The following is an 18726-nucleotide window of genomic DNA, read 5'->3' on the forward strand; positions in this document are numbered from 1 at the left end:
CACTGATTTGGGGAAGTGAAGAAGTGCAGCTGAATTGTGCTCCATCTTAGTGCACTGCTAGTAGAATGCACAAAAAAGAACTTACAGAGAGAGGCCCGTAATCTTCAGCTGTGGGAAAAACATGCACATATCACTATTCCACCACCATGGTTTGCTGAGCCCATGGTTTGTTGCTGCTGTTAAATTTATTACCTGCCCTTCATCAGCAGGTTGCAGGCTGAGTTACAACAGTTTAAAATTCAGTATTAAAAACAATTAAAGCAAATTGCAATCACAGAAGTAGTCTGGGTCTCGAAAACCCAGTGGCGGGTCTTCAGCATTTCTTGGGAAGGAACTCCACAACCTAGGGGCTGCTACAGAGAAGGCCCTCTTCCAGGCCACCTTCCCCAAAGTTTGAGGGCAGTGGATCTACCAAGAGGGCCCTCTCTACCGATATTAACATCCAAGAGGGTCTCTAGAGAAGGAGTCAGTCTCTGAGATATTTGGGTCCTAAGTCAGTCTGCGGGTGGCGCTGTGGGTAAAAGCCTCAGCGCCTAGGGCTTGCCGATCGAAAGGTCGGCGGTTCGAATCCCCGCGGCGGGGTGCGCTCCCGTTGTTCGGTCCCAGCGCCTGCCAACCTAGCAGTTCGAAAGCACTCCTGGGTGCAAGTAGATAAATAGGGACCGCTTACTAGCGGGAAGGTAAACGGCGTTTCCGTGTGCGGCTCTGGCTCGCCAGAGCAGCAATGTCACGCTGGCCACGTGACCCGGAAGTGTCTCCGGACAGCGCTGGCCCCCGGCCTCTTGAGTGAGATGGGCGCACAACCCTAGAGTCTGTCAAGACTGGCCCGTACGGGCAGGGGTACCTTTACCTTTACTTTTAAGTCAGTCTGCATGTAAGCTGATGTTCTCTGTGACTACTAGACTGGCATTCATTTACCAAATTTAGATCTAAATTAGTTTATGAGGTTGTAAGCCATGCCTTCAGATTTTGAAAAATTAAGTGAGTTCTGCAGAGGTGGAAACATCTTTGATTTATTTATTTACAGCTGTCTGCCAAATCAACCTCTTAGATCAGTTCCTTCTCCTTATTTTCACTCTGTTGTCCCGTCCCTGCCAGTGAATAGCTCCTCCATAGAAACAGTAACACATTAACTTTGTTGGCGTTATATTCTTGGCTGATCAACTGAAAAGTTCTGAGAGAAGCAGAAACACCTCTTGGGTCACTGTGAGCGGAGACCTTTTGGCTCGGGAGTGTAATTAAAAGTGCTCGGGAATGTTGCTAACCTCACTTTTCAAAAACAAACGCCATGTGTTTACTCTGACACGAGGTATTGTGGAAATATTCGGAATACTTCTTGGGCTTAAAAGAAATGCGGAGGAGAAAATGTTCTGCTTCAAAACAATATATATATTCTGAAATGTTGTTTTTTTCCAGCCACGTTGAAGCTGAGCATATGGAAGAAGTGCCCGGGAGCTTTCTTGATACAGGTTTATTACTCTTTATTTTGGTACATTTATATGTTGCATTTTTGCCAGGGCAGTCAAGGTGTTGAGTAGATAAATAGTAGATAAATAGGTACCATGAGCAAATAAATAGGTACCACTGCGGCGGGAAGGTAAACGGCATTTTCCTGTGCTCCAGCACTTGTCATGGTATCTCATGCGCCAGAAGCGGTTTAGTTATGCTGGCCACCAGAAAGCTGTCTCTAGACAAATGCCAGCTCCCTTGGCCTGATAGTGGAGAGGAGCGCCACACCCCATAGTCAAATTCCATTGGACTTAACTACCCAGGGGTCCTTTACCTTACCTTTTTACCAAGGTCTAAACCACTGAGCCTCTTGGGCTTGCCGATCAGAAGGTTGGCGGTTCGAATCCCCATGACGTGGTGAGCTCTTGCTGCTCTGTCCCAGCTTCTGCCAACCTAGCAGTTTGAAAGCACACCAGTGCAAGTAGATAAATAGGTACCGCTGCGGCGGGAAGGTAAATGGCATTTCCGTGTGCTCTAGTTTCCATCAGAGTGTCCTGTTGTGCCAGAAGTGGTTTAGTCATGCTGGCCACATGACCCGGAAAGCTGTCTGTGGACAAACGCCGGCAAATGGCAGCTCCTGGACTTGGGCACTGTTTACAGGGGGAGCCCAGGGACAGCCTAAGTTTCCTGTATGCTGACATCAGGCCTGTCCCTCACAATGATTCTCCAATGAAAATCACCCCATGAAAATTGCTATTAGCTGTGGAGGAGAGAGCATACAGGCCCAATACGCTGACTGCTCTTCCTTGCCCTCCTGCTCCCCCCCAGCTAATAGCAGGTTCACTGTAAGTGTGTGAGGTGACGTGTGGGTAAAGAGTTTGGTCATAATCATGCTTGTCTTTGGCTCACTTTTGGACAACAAATCACGAAACTCCAGCGTCATACCTAGTTTGTCTCTCAAGCTCCGATTCTTTATGCCAGGAAGGATTTCCAAGCGTACTTTTTAACTGCACCTGAACAACCATATATCATCCACTGAAAAATGCAGTGAAAGTTGTTAGCAAAGTCACTTAAATAACAGATGGAGTGCAAAAAAGGAAAGAAATCCTGATGACACTTCACTGGATAAATGGAGCAAAACCAGCATATAATATGAGGAGAAATAAACAAGAGAAGTTTTCACTTTCTTAGTAGTCAGGCCTCGTGCATGGCAAGAAGACACATTCAGAGGAAAACTCCTTAACGCAAATGACCAGAGCACATGTTACCTCAGCAAGGCTCATGCAATTCTGACAGGCTGCTAGAAAACACTTCACCCTTTCATTGGCTGTCTGTAAACAGAATTATTAACCCTTAGGTTACTAACCAAATGATCCCTGCTGTTGTACATCGAACCAAAAGTAAGCAAATCATTGCTATAATATGACTTACAATTGATTCTGCCTCTGTGTTTGTTTGGGCATTGAGTATACATTCAGATGGAGTTTAGATCTTGGCTCTATTATTATGCTGTTGGTTTTATATAATGAAACTAGCATGTATGGAGATGTACTCTTCTTACTCTAAAGGTAGTAGGGCATTGCTGTATTGTCAAATACTTACTGATAAAACATTTAATATTGTCAAATGTTGACCACCACAAGCCTGCTGTCAGATACTGCTTCAGGTAATAGCTATGTCTGATATTTCCTCCAAGGCACTCAAGACAATGGACATGGTCCTCTTTCCTCCCCCAAATCCTACCACCCCACAACGGCCTTGTGATGTTGGTAAGACTGAGAGACTGTGAATGACCCATCCACTGAGCTTCAAAATTAGGTGGGGATTTGATGGTGGCATATCGGGAATAAGGTAAGGCTAGAATCCTTCTCCTTCTCCTTTTATTTTGCATGTGGAAGCATTCCAATACACAAGTCTCCAAGTGCATTTTAAAGCGAGATGGGTGAGAAATGAGTTTACTATAGGATTTAGCTACTTGTGCATTGCCAAAAAGTAGGAAATGCCCCAACCCAAAGAAGGTAATATAGTTACATACTATATTCTTGTGCTAATTCTTATCTGCAGAAGTTAGAAATAAGTAGTATGTAAAATTCTGTGTGCCTGCTCAATCTGTTGTCCTAGTTGATACTGATGAGCAACTTAAATGCCTCTGCAATCCAGTCCGGTGGTTCTTCCTTTTTAAATTGGACTTGGACCAGGCAGTCCTTCAAACTGAGCACAGCCTTCAGATATACAACTGTCCTCTGCAAGGTCAGACTCATGGCCAGTGCATTTTACTACATTGCTGGCAGCTTGGGAGAACAAGGCCTAAGACAATCATGTTGGTGTTTTGTGTCTATGTGCGTACCTTGTTTTTCTTTTGTACTGGAGGAAGAGAGAGAGAGAGAGAGAGCGCTGGGAGCTGGGAGGTAGCTTGCTCTTTCTAATTTCATTGACAGCAGCGGTGATATATAGGGCAATTTTATCTTAACAACCTGTAACAAAGGATAAGACAGTAGTCATCTTACATTCCCCAGACAGTAGGAGATGTTTACTCATTCTCACAGCAGACTCTCTCATCATTCATCTAGACTTTATTAGCCTGCCAGGAAGCAGTAAACCTATAATTTAAGAAATGTATCACGAAGGGGAAAGCCTTTGTTTGCTTGTTTGTTGGTTTAGTAAATATAGCTGGAGATCTGGAAACAATTCCTTGCTTTTTTGACTCCGCACAGGCCCCCCCCCCCATCTATAATGAGGCCTCCCACAAGGCATGGCATCACATTGCAGGAAAGTAGCCACTGTTGTGTCCCTGGGGACGAATCCTGTACCCTCCAGAGCTGGACAACAGAAACTATGTAGGTTCTTCCATGAGGGAGTCACAGAGAGAGAGACGTTTCTTGGGACACCAACGGCGTGCCCTGCTAAAGATAACATGCAATATTAACCTCACGCTACGCATTCATTCACAAGTAAGCAAGTACATGTTTACCATCATAAATTGCGTCAGTCGGAGCGAAACTGTGTAATTCTAAATTCAGGATACATACTGCCTTTGAAGCAACAGTGGCACTGGGGTGGGGGGACCTATGGGGGTGCACAGAAGGGGCAAAATATAATTTTAGGTGGGCAAGAAAGAAAGGAATAGCATCACCCCTTCCCAGCATGCCCATCTCAGAAGGCCAGGAGTAGGACCCAGATAATCCCATGAGTTGTTTCCAATTCTCCCACCAGCCATTCCAGGCAGGGGATCTGACATGGTCCAGTGGGGGTGGGGTGGGGTGGAAGATAGGGTTGCCAGACCTCTAGGTCTTACTTAGAGGTTTGCCTGACCTTTTCCAGGTGGCACGTGGAGAGCTCCAGGTGGGGAAGAGTCCCTTTAACAATAACAAAGAAGAAAACTTGGCATGCGGCTTGCAGGCTTCAGCCCAGAAGCAGCTGACTGCAAATTATACCACAGACACTTGGGGGGGGGGGTGTCTGCCCTCCTCTTCCCCTCTCCCAATTAACCTCCATCTCATGGAAGCCACCGGACTGGCACAAAAACAGCATTGCAGCACTGAGTTCTCCTCTTCCATGATTTATTTAAACTTACCGTATTTTTTGCTCTGTAAGACTCACTTTTTCCCTCCTAAAAAGTAAGTGGAAATGTGTGTGCGTCTTATGGAGCGAATGCAGGCTGCGCGGCTGTCCCAGCAGCCAGAACAGCAAGAGGGATTGCTGCTTTCACTGCGCAGTGATTCCTCTTGCTGTTCTGGCTTCTGAGAGTCACAATATTTTTTTCCTTGTTTTCTTTCTCCAAAAACTAGCTGCATCTTGCGGCCTGGTGCGTCTTATAGAAGGAAAAATATGGTATATCCTGCCCTTCACATAAATCCCAGAGTGGGTATAGGAACACCCTGTATTATGACATCATGGCGTTATTTGTTTCTTCTGCTTGGTTCTATGTCGTCATTTATTGGCAGGTGCAGGGAAATATACATCACAGTGTTACCATGGCACATGGTTTTGATTGTCAGCTATGTGTTTCCTTTTGCAAGTATTCCGGTGTTTGGCCAATCCTGGAACCACTGGAGTCAACTGGGGACTCAGCTACATTAATAAAAAAAACTCCAGCATTTTGAATGTGTTATAAACACGCAACACCAGATAGCGCTGGAGAGCAAAATAAAAATTAAGTGATTTTCCATAGCGTTTTTCTTTTGTTATAACGATTTAATTTCTGACTTTTTTGTTCTGACAAGCCTTCTCAGCTGGATGAATAGGATGGGTAGGACCCAAAGCAATGGCTTCAGGTTACAATGAAGGAGATTCTGACTAAACATCAGGAAAAAACTTTCTGACATTAAGAACTGTTCAACAGTGGAACAGTCTCCCTTGGGAGGATGTGGAGGTTTTTAAGAAGAGGTTGGATGGCCATCTGTCATGGATGCTTTAGATGAGATTCCTGCATTGCAGGGGGTTGGACTAGATGACCCTTGGGTCCCTTCCAACTCTACAATTCTATGATGTCTCCTTGGGCTTGTTTTAAAATCTTTTCATCATATGATATTTATATACCACATCAGAGGATAAAAATACATGGTAAAAACACCAGTAAATAAAACAACCAAACAGTAAGTCACCACCTCCCTCAAACACATTTAAAAGTCTGTAGAATATTAATCAGCCATATAAAGCCAAAAATACTAATACAAAATACAAATTAACATGTAACACTTAAGAACAATTTAAAACAACACCCTCACAAGTTAAAACTCTATCCCCTTAAAACTAAAAAATTAGCACAAGGGAGCAGAAGTACCACCCCAAAAAGTATGACCCCCCTGGGTGTTTCCCATTTGGGGGCAGCCTCACCCAGGGGGCAACATCTGGGGGGGGGGTGCTCGCACTCGCAGCTCTCTGCCCCTACCTGGCTCACTCACTCTCTCTCACTGCAGTGCTGGCTGTGCAAATCCGATCCGAGCCGCCGGGTCGCCACCCACTGTGGAGGGGAGGGTGCCAGGCGAGCGGTGCGGTGCGGAGAGAGAGCGAGGGACTATCTGGGGGAGGGACAGTGCAGTGGGGGGCGCAAATTACTTGCCTTGCCCCGGGTGCTGACAACCCACGCAACACCACTGGCCTCACCCCCAGGGCAGGGAGACTTTATAGAGCTGCCCCAGCAACTGGTGTGTGCCTAGATGGGGCAGCAGGTGTTTCCAATGCTGCCTGCCTGCCCAGGGTCCTGGTCCCTGCCCTATATGCACACCTGCAGGCAAGTCCTGGTCTGGAGGTCCAGTAGAGGCCACAGGTCCAGCAGGTGTGGGGAGATGGAGGGCCCCTGGGCGGCAGCTGCAGGCAGGTCCCAAGAACCACCTCACTCAGCTGCGGAGGGGTGACCCCAGAGCTTCTGCTTCCACAAGTGGTTACAGCAGATGATCAGAACGGTGCAGCTGAAATCACTCACAGGGGACGTTGGAGACATAAGTTGGGATCTTTGATGAATGCAGTCCTCATGAATTCACAATACAAATCAATCCAATCCACACTCCCTGGATTTCATATGCATGTATGAAATGTATGTATAAATGTATGTATACATGTATGTATACATACACCAGCTTTTGAACTTCCCAAATGTTTCAGCACAGCTCTCAGGTCAAGAAAGTATAATTTGGAGCAGCATGTTTTAAATGCAAATCTTTACACAGACTAAAAGGTAAAGGTAATGGTAAAGGGACCCCTGACCATTAGGTCCAGTCGTGGCCGACTCTGGGGTTGCAGCGCTCATCTCGCTGTATTGGCCGGTGGAGCTGGCATACAGCTTCCGGGTCATGTGGCCAGCATGACTAAGCCACTTCTGGCAAACCAGAGCAGCACATGGAAACGCTGTTTACCTTCCCGCCTGAGTGGTACCTATTTATCTACTTGCACTTTGACGTGCTTTTGAACTGCTAGGTTGGCAGGAGCAGGGACCGAGCAACAGGAGCTCACCCCGTGGCGGGGATTCGAACCGCCAACCTTCTGATCGGCAAATCCTAGGCTCTGTGGTTTAACCCACAGCGCCACCCGCGTCCCTATTACACAGACTTAAAAATAAACAATCCAAGATTGTGGAAATGAGACTTATTATGGGTGAACACATCATCATCATTATTATTAAAATTATTATTATTATTATTATTATTATTATTATTATTATTATTATTTATACCCCGGGCTCAGGGCGGCTAACAAGTAATAATAAAAACAACAACACATGCAAAGCTACATGAACCAGAAATATGCTGATTTGGCCATCCTTGACACAGCCTTCTCAGACCTTGTACACATCTCTAGGGTCACCTCCAACACCCCTCCAAATCTTCTTGCTCCCAAGCAATTGACTGCAATCTCTGTGACTCTTCCGCATGCCTTCTTGGGGTCCTAAGCAGAGCCAGCTATTGAGCGTTGCCTCTGATTGTTATCCCGGGCTCAGCCTGCCAGCACATGTTCCAAGGCTAACATGTCGGTTCAAATCAGTGCCGAATCTTTCCGCTTCTCCACCTGCAGGGCCTGCTCACGGCTGCCACATAATAAACAGCAGTGGGGAGCACAATGGTTGGGATGAAAGGGGGGTGGGATCCCGTATAGACTTCTCAAGAGGGTTGATTCTACAAAATGGAGATAGAAGAGCAAGTTGCTCCCATCTGCGGCCGATTTTTTGCTTCACACCACATTGGAGCACGGACGGATACTGAAGAGCTCTATGCAGTTGCTTATTTGCATTTAAAATTACGGGTTCCTCTGCACCTTGTTACAAGCCTGTGCAAACAACTCAGCAATCATCTCTTATCTGAGGATCATAGAAAGTGATAAACGATGATCAGTAATGAGTCTCTGAGGCCTCTCTTGCAGAGGGTTTTGACAGAAGCAAGGAAGGCTGTGTTGGGTTGGCTACCTTAATGATGCACACGCATTACAATTTACTCCGGATCCAACAGGCTCCCGCTGCTGGTGTGTGGAGCACACATGATGGTATTTGTCCCACAAGATTTATATACAGCTTGGTTGCAACGAAGCCTCAAAGTGGTTTACAAAAAGAACAAAACAATAGTATTATCAATAAAAAAGAAGAAGTTAAAAACGACTACAGGCAATCCTCCTTTGGAGTGGTGGGGCGGGTCTTTGTATGATCTTTATTTCCTGTGTTTCCTCTTTTCCTTTCTTTTTCTATTCACTTTCCTCTTCCTTATGTTTTGTTTTTTGATGCCCTCTATTCTGGGTTAGAGGGATGCAGGTGGCGCTGTGGGTTAAAGCCTCAGTGCCTAGGGCTTGCCGATCGAAAGGTCGGCGGTTCGAATCCCCGCGGCGGGGTGCGCTCCCGCTGTTCGGTCCCAGCGCCTGCCAACCTAGCAGTTCGAAAGCACCCCTGGGTGCAAGTAGATAAATAGGGACCGCTTACTAGCGGGAAGGTAAACGGTGTTTCGTGTGCTGCGCTGGCTCGCCAGAGCAGTGATGTCACGCTGGCCACGTGACCCGGAAGTGTCTTCGGACAGCGCTGGCCCATGGACTCTTTGAGTGAGATGGGCGCACAACCCTAGAGTCTGTCAAGACTGGCCCGTACGGGCAGGGGTACCTTTACCTTTACCTTTATTCTGGGTTAATGAGGGTACACACAGGAAGGTGATGGCTGGCTGGTGGAAGACTCTGTGTGAGAGGCAGGGAAGGGAAGTCTCCCAGGTGAGAGCAGGGAGCGCCCATCGCCTTTCATGTGAGACAAGGGTTAAGTTCTACCTCAGATACAGTGCTTTGTGTTTCTTCTCTTTTTCTCTCTCTTTTGTCTTCTTTTGTATTTCCCCCCCATTTAGATTAGTTTGCTTTTTATTGCATTGCATGCTGATAAGTTTCAATATTAAAAAAAAAAACCAAAACTTACGGCACCGTATGGGGGATACACACACACACACATGCGCGCATTCTGCATGCCTGGATAGGCATTCATGAACAAAAGCATTTTTAGGAGGCATCAAAAATAATACAGCGAAGGTGACTGTCTGATGTCAATAGGCAGGGAGCTCCCAAGTGTGGATGGTGCCACACTAAATCGAGTCCTCCCTTAAAGAGGGCATGTGTTGCAGTGAGACCTGGAAAACTGACACCCTGTGTTGTGGGTGGGTACTATTGGTCAGCCACAACACCCGATTGGTAGGTCCCTCGAAGCTGGGTGCAATCTGGCCAATGGGACGCAGTCCAAACGGTTCGAGGGACCTATTTATGCCCACCCACGTGACCCAGAGCTTCCTCTTTCGGCGCTTGCATCGGAACACCTGCCCACCTCTCTCAACTTTTAGGGCTTTGTGCTTAACCTTGCTATGCTGTCGTGTGTCGTCTGTCATTAGGACAGGGGCACGGCAGGAATTTTCCCCACTTGGCTGATTGGCTGTTGCCATTTGGGTTTCACCTTCCGCGTAGCAAATCGTCACAACTTGTAACGTTGCAGATAGGCTCTGGTTCAGGTGATAGGGATGGGAGAATGCTCTCGCCATCCCTATGTGAAGGATATTGCGTTAAAGGAATCCAGGGACTCAATGGTTTGGTCAACCCCTGAGAGGGGGTTATGCCTGTGCCTGAGTCCAGGGGGGCATCTGGGTGGTGGAGTTAGCCCGTTCCCAGCTTTCCACTTATCCAGGTATTCACCCTTGGCTGACCTATGTTGGAACCCTGGGTCAGCGCTACTTGCATGGCAGGGAGCTAGTCAAACTAGAGCCTATGCAACCAGTCACTTTCTGTAGTCAACAAAGTTGTGGCCTAAATTCTGCCAAAAACCAAAACCAAAATTTGAGTCAAGTGTGAATTTATTTAGGGGGGAGGTTTCTGGGTCTGAACATGCAAATGACTGATTTCTTACAAATGTGGAACATTGTATGGGGTAAGATAATCCCACAAGTAAGCTGTTCCCGAGCCGTAAAGGGCTTTGTATGCTAATAGTTACACTTTGAACTTGGCCCTGTAGCAAATTCGAAACCAGGCCAGGCCTCTGAACACAGGAGTTATATGCTGACAAGGTCTCACTTCAGCCACCATTTTTGCCTTGACGTGAGGACTCCTGCAAACAGAGGACCGTTCTCCAAAGCAGAACATCCGGCCACTCCATATAGGGTATTTTATCACACCGATGCCCGTCTCTGCATTTCCTCTATCCCTTGGCATCTCTCCAACCTTGAGGGATACGAAACAAGGGACACCCTTATCAACACACGGAAACAGGCCTTTATTATCTGACAGGAAATATCTCTATAAAAACTGAACCTGCCACCTAAACATGAGACGCAGGCTTGACTGTAGAAATCTAAGCAGCCCTGGTGTCAGGGGGAATCAGCCTTCCTTGGCACCTGCCAGCAGCAAACATATTTTGCTTCTGTATAATCCAGGATTTCGCTGCCACCGTAACCCCAACAATATCACCTTCTCCTTCAGTGCTCCTGTTCGCAACTCGGTGTTACAGCTAAGCCCTTACGAAAAACAAAGAGGTGCCTGTTGATAGATAATCCTTGAAGACTGGCCTTTGTGTGAAACTCAGAGAAGAAGGGGGAAAGAACACCCCATCACGGAACGGCATTGGCAGGAAACACAAATAACTCTGGCTAATTTTCACGAGTGTTTTTCAGCTCTGATAATGGGTTGCATTGAGTATTTCTTTCTTCGGAGAGGCCGGCGGTAATGTGATGTATTTATCAAAGAAGAGATTCCAGGAAACAATGTTATATAAGGGGAAGGGGGGGGGGAAAGCCCACCCGCATTAAACAGCCAGATAGGAGAAAGTGGTGGTGGGATACCAAAGGGTACAATCAGGTGCAAGAGCTCTTGCATCATGGAAAGATTATTCAACAAATGCAGTTTTATTCAACAGATAGGCCCAAGCCCAAGATGTGAGCCAAACCCAGCTTGGTATAAAGGGAACATGGAGCATGCATTCTCCTATTACCAGATGAGTCTTGGTCAAGAGGTCTCAAACTGTCAGCAGCTTCCTGGCAAAGCACATGTTTTTCTTTTTTCCTGCCCTCCCATCATCCCAGGCAGATTTTGTGTACCGTAGAGCTAGAACAGATAGCTTGTGTGCAGGAAGAATTTGGCACCTGCCATAGCTTTCCCATTTGGAATTGCCTCCTCTCCGGTTTACAGCTGTTTGTCACATCCCAATTCCATCCTTGGAGCAGTGCAGGAAGTTGTGTTATGCCAGGCCAGACCATTGGCTCATCTGTCCCAGTGCTGTCCCCTTAGGCATGAACAACTCTGTAGCATCTCCAGCCAGATCCCTTTGCAACAACAGGGTCCAAGGACTGAACCTCCTGCTTTGCATGCCGCTGGGCCTCTTAAAGCTATATTGGAACCACAGAGATCGCTTCCCTCCCTCTTGTCTCTATGTGGATAGTGTCATAATAATGTTTTGTCACTAGATGGCGCTGGACTTGGTTGTATCTGGGCGGAGTCAGGCGTTTCCTACTGCTGTTCTGTTTATGTTTAAGAGAAACAACAAAATTCTTGTCTAGCTTCCTGGCGGATGTGCCCTCTAAGCTTTCTGGGACTGTCTCCAAAGAAGGTTTTACCTCTTTCAGTTGTTTGCTCTGATAGGTTGGCTGCTGGTTGACTGATTTTGGTGCTGGTTCAGTCCCCCCCACACACATCTGCAGTTAGTGTTGTGAGTCACAAAGGTTCATTCCAAAGCAACTCAGCTGTTTTTCTGTCTGCCTTATAACTGACAACAGTTCTTAAAATAGGCCACCCACTCGCAGCCTCTCCAGTTCTGCTGCTGCTGTTCTGAGGAGCTCTTATCGCAAATGCAGAGGCAGCAGTTGGAAAGGAAGGTGACAGCTTCTGAACAATCTCCAGTTTGGATTCTTCCCTGGAGTATTTTAATTGGGATCCTTGAGACACAGTTCTTGGACTTTGTCTACCGTATGTGCAATATTTGTGCACAGAGGGTGTTTGCATATCATTGGGCTTGATTTTGGATCCAAGCAATCCAGGCAGCTTCTTTTTCAGTACAGTGGTGCCTCGCAAGACGAAAAGAATCCGTTCCGCAAGTCTCTTCGTCTAGCGGTTTTTTCGTCTTGCGAAGCAAGCCCATTAGCGGATTAGCGCTATTAGCGGTTTAGCGGCTATTAGCGGCTATTAAAGGCTTAAGGGATTAGCGGATTAGCTGCTAAAAGGCTATTAGCAGCTTAGTGCCTTAGAAAAAGGGGGTGGGGAGCGAAAAAAAATTGCAGGAACTTGCAAGACATTTTCGTCTTGCGAAGCAAGCCCACAGGAGATTCGTTTTGCGAAGCACCTCCAAAACGGAAAACCCTTTCGTCTAGCGGGTTTTCTGTCTTGCGAGGCATTCGTCTTGCGGTGCACCACTGTACTTCCAGCCTGCAACTTTGGGGATGTGGGAATTGCTGTGTGGGCCAATGATTATCACAGAACAATATACATGCCCTAGGGAAGGTTGAAGGAACTGGCTATGTTTAGCAAGAAGAGGTGAAGACTCTCTTTCTCTGTGTGTCTGTGCCTCTCTCTCTCTCTCTCTCTCTCTCTCTCTCTCTGTGTGTGTGTGTGTGTGTGTAGCATATGATAACATTCCTTAAATCCCCAAAGGCTTGAGACAAAGACTCCTTCTCTGCGGCCCCAGAAAGCAGGCTTAAGTAGCAGGAAGGTAGATTTCAAGTGAACCTTATGAGGAACCTTTTATCAGAGCGGTGTGACAAAGGAACAAACAATCTGCTGGGGTGGTAGGCTCTCCCTTCAATCAGAGGCTGGACAGCCACCTTTTGGAGATGCTGTAGCAGTGATTGAGGGGGTCAGACTAGACGCCCTACAGGAGCCCCTCCACCTCTATGATTCTATGACACTGGATTACACCATATGCTGAATTGATCTTGCATTCTGGGTCCACCAACCGGGTGCCACTAGCACATAGAATCATAGAATCGTCAAGTTGGATTCATCTCGTCCAACCCCCTGCATTGCAGGAATCTCAGCTAAAGCATCCATGACAGATGACCACCCAACCTCTGCTAAAAACCTTCAAGGAAGGAGAGTCCACAACCTCCTGAGGGAGACCACTCCACTGTCAAACAGCTATTACTGTTGGAAAGTGCTTCGTGATGTTTAGTCGGATCTCCTTTCTTGTAACTTGAAGCCATTGCCTCGAGTTCTACCCTCCAGAGCAGGAAAAAACAAGCTTGCTCCATCTTCCATGTAGCAGCCCTTGAGATATTTGAAAATAGCTATCACACCTCCTCTCAGTCTCCTCTTTTCCAGGTTAAACATACCCAACTCCTTCAACCGTTCCTCACAAGGCTTGGTTTCCAGACCCTTGATCATCTTGTTTGCTCTTCTCTGCACATGTTCCAGCTTGTCAACATTCTTCTTAAACTGTGATGCTCAGAACTGCACACAGTATTCCAGGTGGCATCTGACCAAGGCAGAATAGAGTTGTACTATTACTTCCCTTGATCTGGACACTACTTCTGTTTATGAAGCCTATAACAGCAATAGCCAGAATAGCATTAACATGGCATTCAAGAGGTACACTGCATCTGAACACTGTTCTCTTTAGCTATTCACTCTTGATAGCCCTATCTTTCATGCATTTATGCAAATCTTTCTCTTTTTGCTTAGCAATAACTATTTAATTATATAACAATTAAAAACTAACAAGAAGAAGAAGAAGAAGAGTTTGGATTTGATATCCCGCCTTTCACTCCCCTTCAGGAGTCTCAAAGCGGCTAACAGTCTCCTTTCCCTTCCTCCCCCACAACAAACACCCTGTGAGGTGAGTGGGGCTGAGAGACTTCAAAGAAGTGTGACTGGCCCAAGGTCACCCAGCAGCTGCATGTGGAGGAGCGGAGACGCGAACCCGGTTCCCCAGATTACGAGACTACCGCTCTTAACCACTACACCACACTGGCTCTCAGTATGATCTGATCTGTTGTTCTAATGCTGCATTTGATTTTATGTTTAAAAAATAAGGTTGCATTGTTGTGTTATTTTATGAGCATCCCAGAGAATGTGTTACTAAAGGTGGTGGTGGTGGTAAGAGACCTATCAATAGCAAGTTGTTGTTGTTTAGTCATTTAGTTGTGTCCAGCTCTTCGTGACCCCATGGACCAGAGCACTCCAGGCACTCCTGTCTTCCACTGCCTCCCGTAGTTTGGTCAAACTTATGCTGGTAGCTTCAAGAACACTGTCCAACCATCTCGTCCTCTGTCGTCCCCTTCTCCTTGTGCCCTCCATCTTTCCCAACATCGGGGTCTTTTCCAGGGAGTCTTCTCTTCTCATGAGGTGGCCAAAGTATTGGAGCCTCAGCTTCAGGATCTGTCCTTCCAGTGAGCACTCAGGGCTGATTTCCTTCAGAATGGATAGGTTTAATCTTCTTGCAGTCCATGGGACTCTCATGAGTCTCCTTCAACACCATAATTCATAAGCATAAATTCTTTGGCGATCAGCCTTCAATAGCATAAACAATGATATAATTTTCTGCATTTACAAGTAAGGGCAGAAAGGCAACATTATTACCCCAAAGGCTTCATTATTCACCTTTGTGCATGTTGATTCCTAAACATCATTAACACAAAAGAGGAGAGGTATTTGCGCTGCAGAAGAGAATTCTGGCTAGTGCGGCCTTTCAACAACATGTCCTGAAGCAAGAATCATTTTAAATCCCATATGCAGGAATGCTCAGAATCTTGCAAATGCATTGCGTATCCTGACAACTCCGCAGCAGCTTGCGGGCTTGTTACACCAATATGCCCTTGGGCATTATTTTGATTACGGGACACCGTTTATATAACGCCCACCAAGGATGGCTTGTGAAATCAAATAGGAGGGCTGCCGCAACTTTTATTAGGAAACCTTCCTGCTCTCTGTCAAGGCTGGGACTGGTTTTTACAACCTGTGCCTTTGACACAGGACACATGCTCTTTCCTTTGTCAGTCCCTTGGCAGCAAGGAGTTAATCTATGCCTTTAAAAATAAAATAAAAAAGGAAGCCATTTTCTCCCTAGTACAGTCTGATTCTCAACTGGTCTTGTCTTTCCTTTCGCTCTGCACCTGAAAGACACACAACCCCTCTTCTTCAACCCCACATTGGCACTAAGGGGTGAACAAAGTTCTCAGGATATTTTCTTTTTTAAAACAAAAAAAACAATGCATTTATTGATTTTCATATATAATAAACATTCCGCCTCTCCCACTCCCCAGAGTAGAGTTTCACCGGTTCTCAGGGTAAATCCCAATTTCTTTCCCCCCCTCAAGATAATCTTTATTAGTTTTACAAATTTCATACTATACATACATATTGTATTACATTTTACATTTATACTTGCTCCTAGCAGCTGACTTCCCTCCTTCCTTCTTCTGCCTTTTTTTATATCACCTCTAGATTTTTCGCGTTGTCTTTCTCCATTTTATATATTGTTGTTCTGCTTCCACATTTGTCCATAAAATGTCTGTCAACTAATAAATCCTTCTATATATTCAATTCTTAATGTCTATCTGTGTATCATTTGCAACTACTATTGTTACATTAATCAAATTATACAATTTATTTCTTATTGTTGTTATCTTTCCAATAAACTTATTTGTATTGCACATTATGAGGTTTGTTTCAGTTCTACTGGTTTCTCTATTTCACACCTTCTTTTCTATGCACAACATAAATTTCTTCCATTCTGAAATGTTTCACCACCCTTTATAAATCCCTATTACATTACTCATTTCTGCACATTATAGAGCAGCCAGAATAGTGATGCAGTTTGGGATGTAAAAGAGGAGGAGGCAGCCTAGCATTATACTACCCAGCTTCTATACCGTTGCTCTTTGCACCAGAGGTGGAAACATGGGCCTTAAGAACACATGAAGCTGCCTTTTGCTGAACCAGACCACTGGTCCATCCAACTCAGTAATGTCTACACGGACCGGCAACAACTCTCCAGGATTTCAGGCAGGGGGCTCTCCCAACCCAACTTGGAGATGCTGGGGATTGAACCAGGGACTACTGCTTCAAGGCAGATGCTCTTCCCCTAAGCTATTCCTAAACGGAGGCGGAGAGAGGTTGTGCATGAAATTTCAGGCTGCACCTGTGCAATGCATCTGCCAGTTTTAGTTTCATATATTCCCACTCTTAATTCCCATTTCCACATTCGTTTGTAATTTTTTTAAAAGCATTTCAGTTCAGGTTTCTCCCAATATGCAATTTTGCTTCAAAGTATCTTTTTTAAAAACAACAACACAGCAATATATTGCATATTTGCAATATATTGCAAATATATTGCATATTTGTATGTTGTTTTCACAAACATGTACATTTGTGTAGCAGGCTGGAAGACTGCCTTGCAAAATTTAGAGAAATGTGATGTTTGAAGGAAGGCTGGGTTTTGGTTCACGTATAGATTTTCGAAAGTGCTAATTGGGTAGGCTCCGCTTTGAATGTAAACCAAATCAGATTTCGCCCTAATTTCTTATTCGAGCATGTTCTTGGTTTTGAATGCATGCTGAGTGGTAATAGAAAATGAGGGGTGTGTGCATGGGATTTTGCTTTGCATCATGAGTTTTTGTTGTTGTTTGTTTAGTCGTTTAGTTGTTTCTGACTTTTCGTGACCCCATGGACCAGAGCATGCCAGACACTTCTGTCTTCCACTGCCTCCCAGAGTTTCATCAAATTCATGTTGGTAGTTTCAAGAACACTGTCCAACCATCTCGTCCTCTGTCGTCCCCTTCTCCTTGTGCCCTCCACCTTTCCCAACATCAGGGTCTTTTCCAGGGAATCTTCTCTTCTCATGAGGTGGCCAAAGTATTGGAGCCTCAACTTCATGATCTGTCCTTCCAGTGAGCACTCAGGGCTGATTTCCTTCAGAATGGAGAGGTTTGATCTTCTTGCAGTCCTTGGGACTCTCAAGAGTCTCCTCCAGCACCATAATTCAAAAGCATCAATTCTTCGACGATCAGCCTTCTTTATGGTCCAGCTCTCACTTCCATACTAGGAAAACCATAGCTTTAACTATACGGACCTTTGTTGGCAAGGTGATGTCTCTGCTTTTTGAGATGCTGTCTAGGTTTGTCATTGCTATTCTCCCAAGAAGCAGGCGTCTTTAATTTCATGACTGCAAAGGATGACCAGGCATCTCATGCATGCATGTTTCATTTAGTTTCCTCCTTTCCCCATATGCCTTTCTGAGCCCCCAATGTTTCTTCCCCACATACCAGTGCAACCACTGAATCACTCTGAAATACTTTGATGGGCAGCGAACTCTCAGCCCTTGTCCCAGATGTTTTTAGATACACTTCCAAAAAGAAGGCCTTTGCGGGATAAGATCTTTGAAGTACTGATAAGGTTGTGTAATCCCTTTTACCATCTGAGAATTTTATAAGAGCTACCAGAAACACAGGGTGGTGGTATTTTATCTCTTTGAATGGATAACAACTGTTGGCCATTTGTAGCAGACATTTCCCCGGCTTCTTTTTCAACATACAGCCCAATTGTGGAAACTCAGCAGAATGAAAAACACACTTTCAAATCTGGAAAAGTTGCAGGAACTACATATTTTCAAAATGCTGCCCGCACGGTACTTCCCCTGCATAAAAGTGTGAACTGTGAACGCTGAACTTGGCAAATGTGGGTGTTTACCCAAAATTCTTGAAATTTGGGGCAAACTGCAGGAAAGTGTCATAACATTCTGACATTTTACTAGGAAATAGCCAGGAACTTGATGTCTCTGGTAGATGACCACATTTTACTCTCATTTCCACCATTTACCAATAAAGAATGAAATTGGTCATGGCACAGAAGTCAAAATCTTAAAAGGCAAAATGGTTGAAGCCAGCAGTGAAGTTTGCCAGTAGAAATGGCTCTGAAAAACAATTGTTGGATTAAGCTACATCTGCTCTGCGTCATTTCAGTTTTTTGCCTGAAGAAACCATTACGGTAAATGTTCACAACAGGTTATTTTATTTATTTTACTAAAACAACTCTTAACATTTGCATTGCATCCTTTTTAACATCCAGAGCACTTCATGTGCATTATCAATTGCCATCCATACAAAAATCTTGTATTCAGTGGTGGTTGTTGTTCTTTGGGGCCAGTAGGGCAGAAGATAGCGAGACTAGTAGAAGGCAGCGCAGCCTAACCCTCCTTCCTGCTGAGCTCTGCTGAGATATCCATAGAGATACCTGTTTATGCAAAACATGTTCTGTGCATTCCTAACCTTTGTAAAGGATAGGAGATGAAGCAAGACCTCACTTGATTTCTGAAAGCAGAGGTGGGAGACCTGAGACTCTCCAGATGTTTATAGACTA

The 18726-nt window shown here is 45.4% G+C and overlaps 1 long non-coding RNA gene across 2 annotated transcripts in view; it reads left to right on the forward strand.

The window, feature by feature from the left end:
* The first annotated feature begins 1187 nt into the window (after positions 1-1187).
* Positions 1188-18726, forward strand: part of LOC310680464 — a 114645-nt gene continuing 97106 nt past the window's right edge. The window contains exons 1-3 of one of the 2 annotated variants that reach the window (XR_014512791.1): positions 1188-1309; positions 1417-1469; positions 3146-3192. This is a non-coding gene — a long non-coding RNA (uncharacterized lncRNA). Of the gene's footprint in view, positions 1310-1416; positions 1470-3145; positions 3193-18726 lie in introns of those variants that run through there. The other variant, XR_014512790.1, reaches the window with a different exon arrangement.

The sequence above is a fragment of the Podarcis tiliguerta genome (genome assembly GCF_965153285.1).
Source record: "Podarcis tiliguerta genome assembly, chromosome: 6".
NCBI classification, from domain to species: Eukaryota; Metazoa; Chordata; class Lepidosauria; order Squamata; family Lacertidae; genus Podarcis; species Podarcis tiliguerta.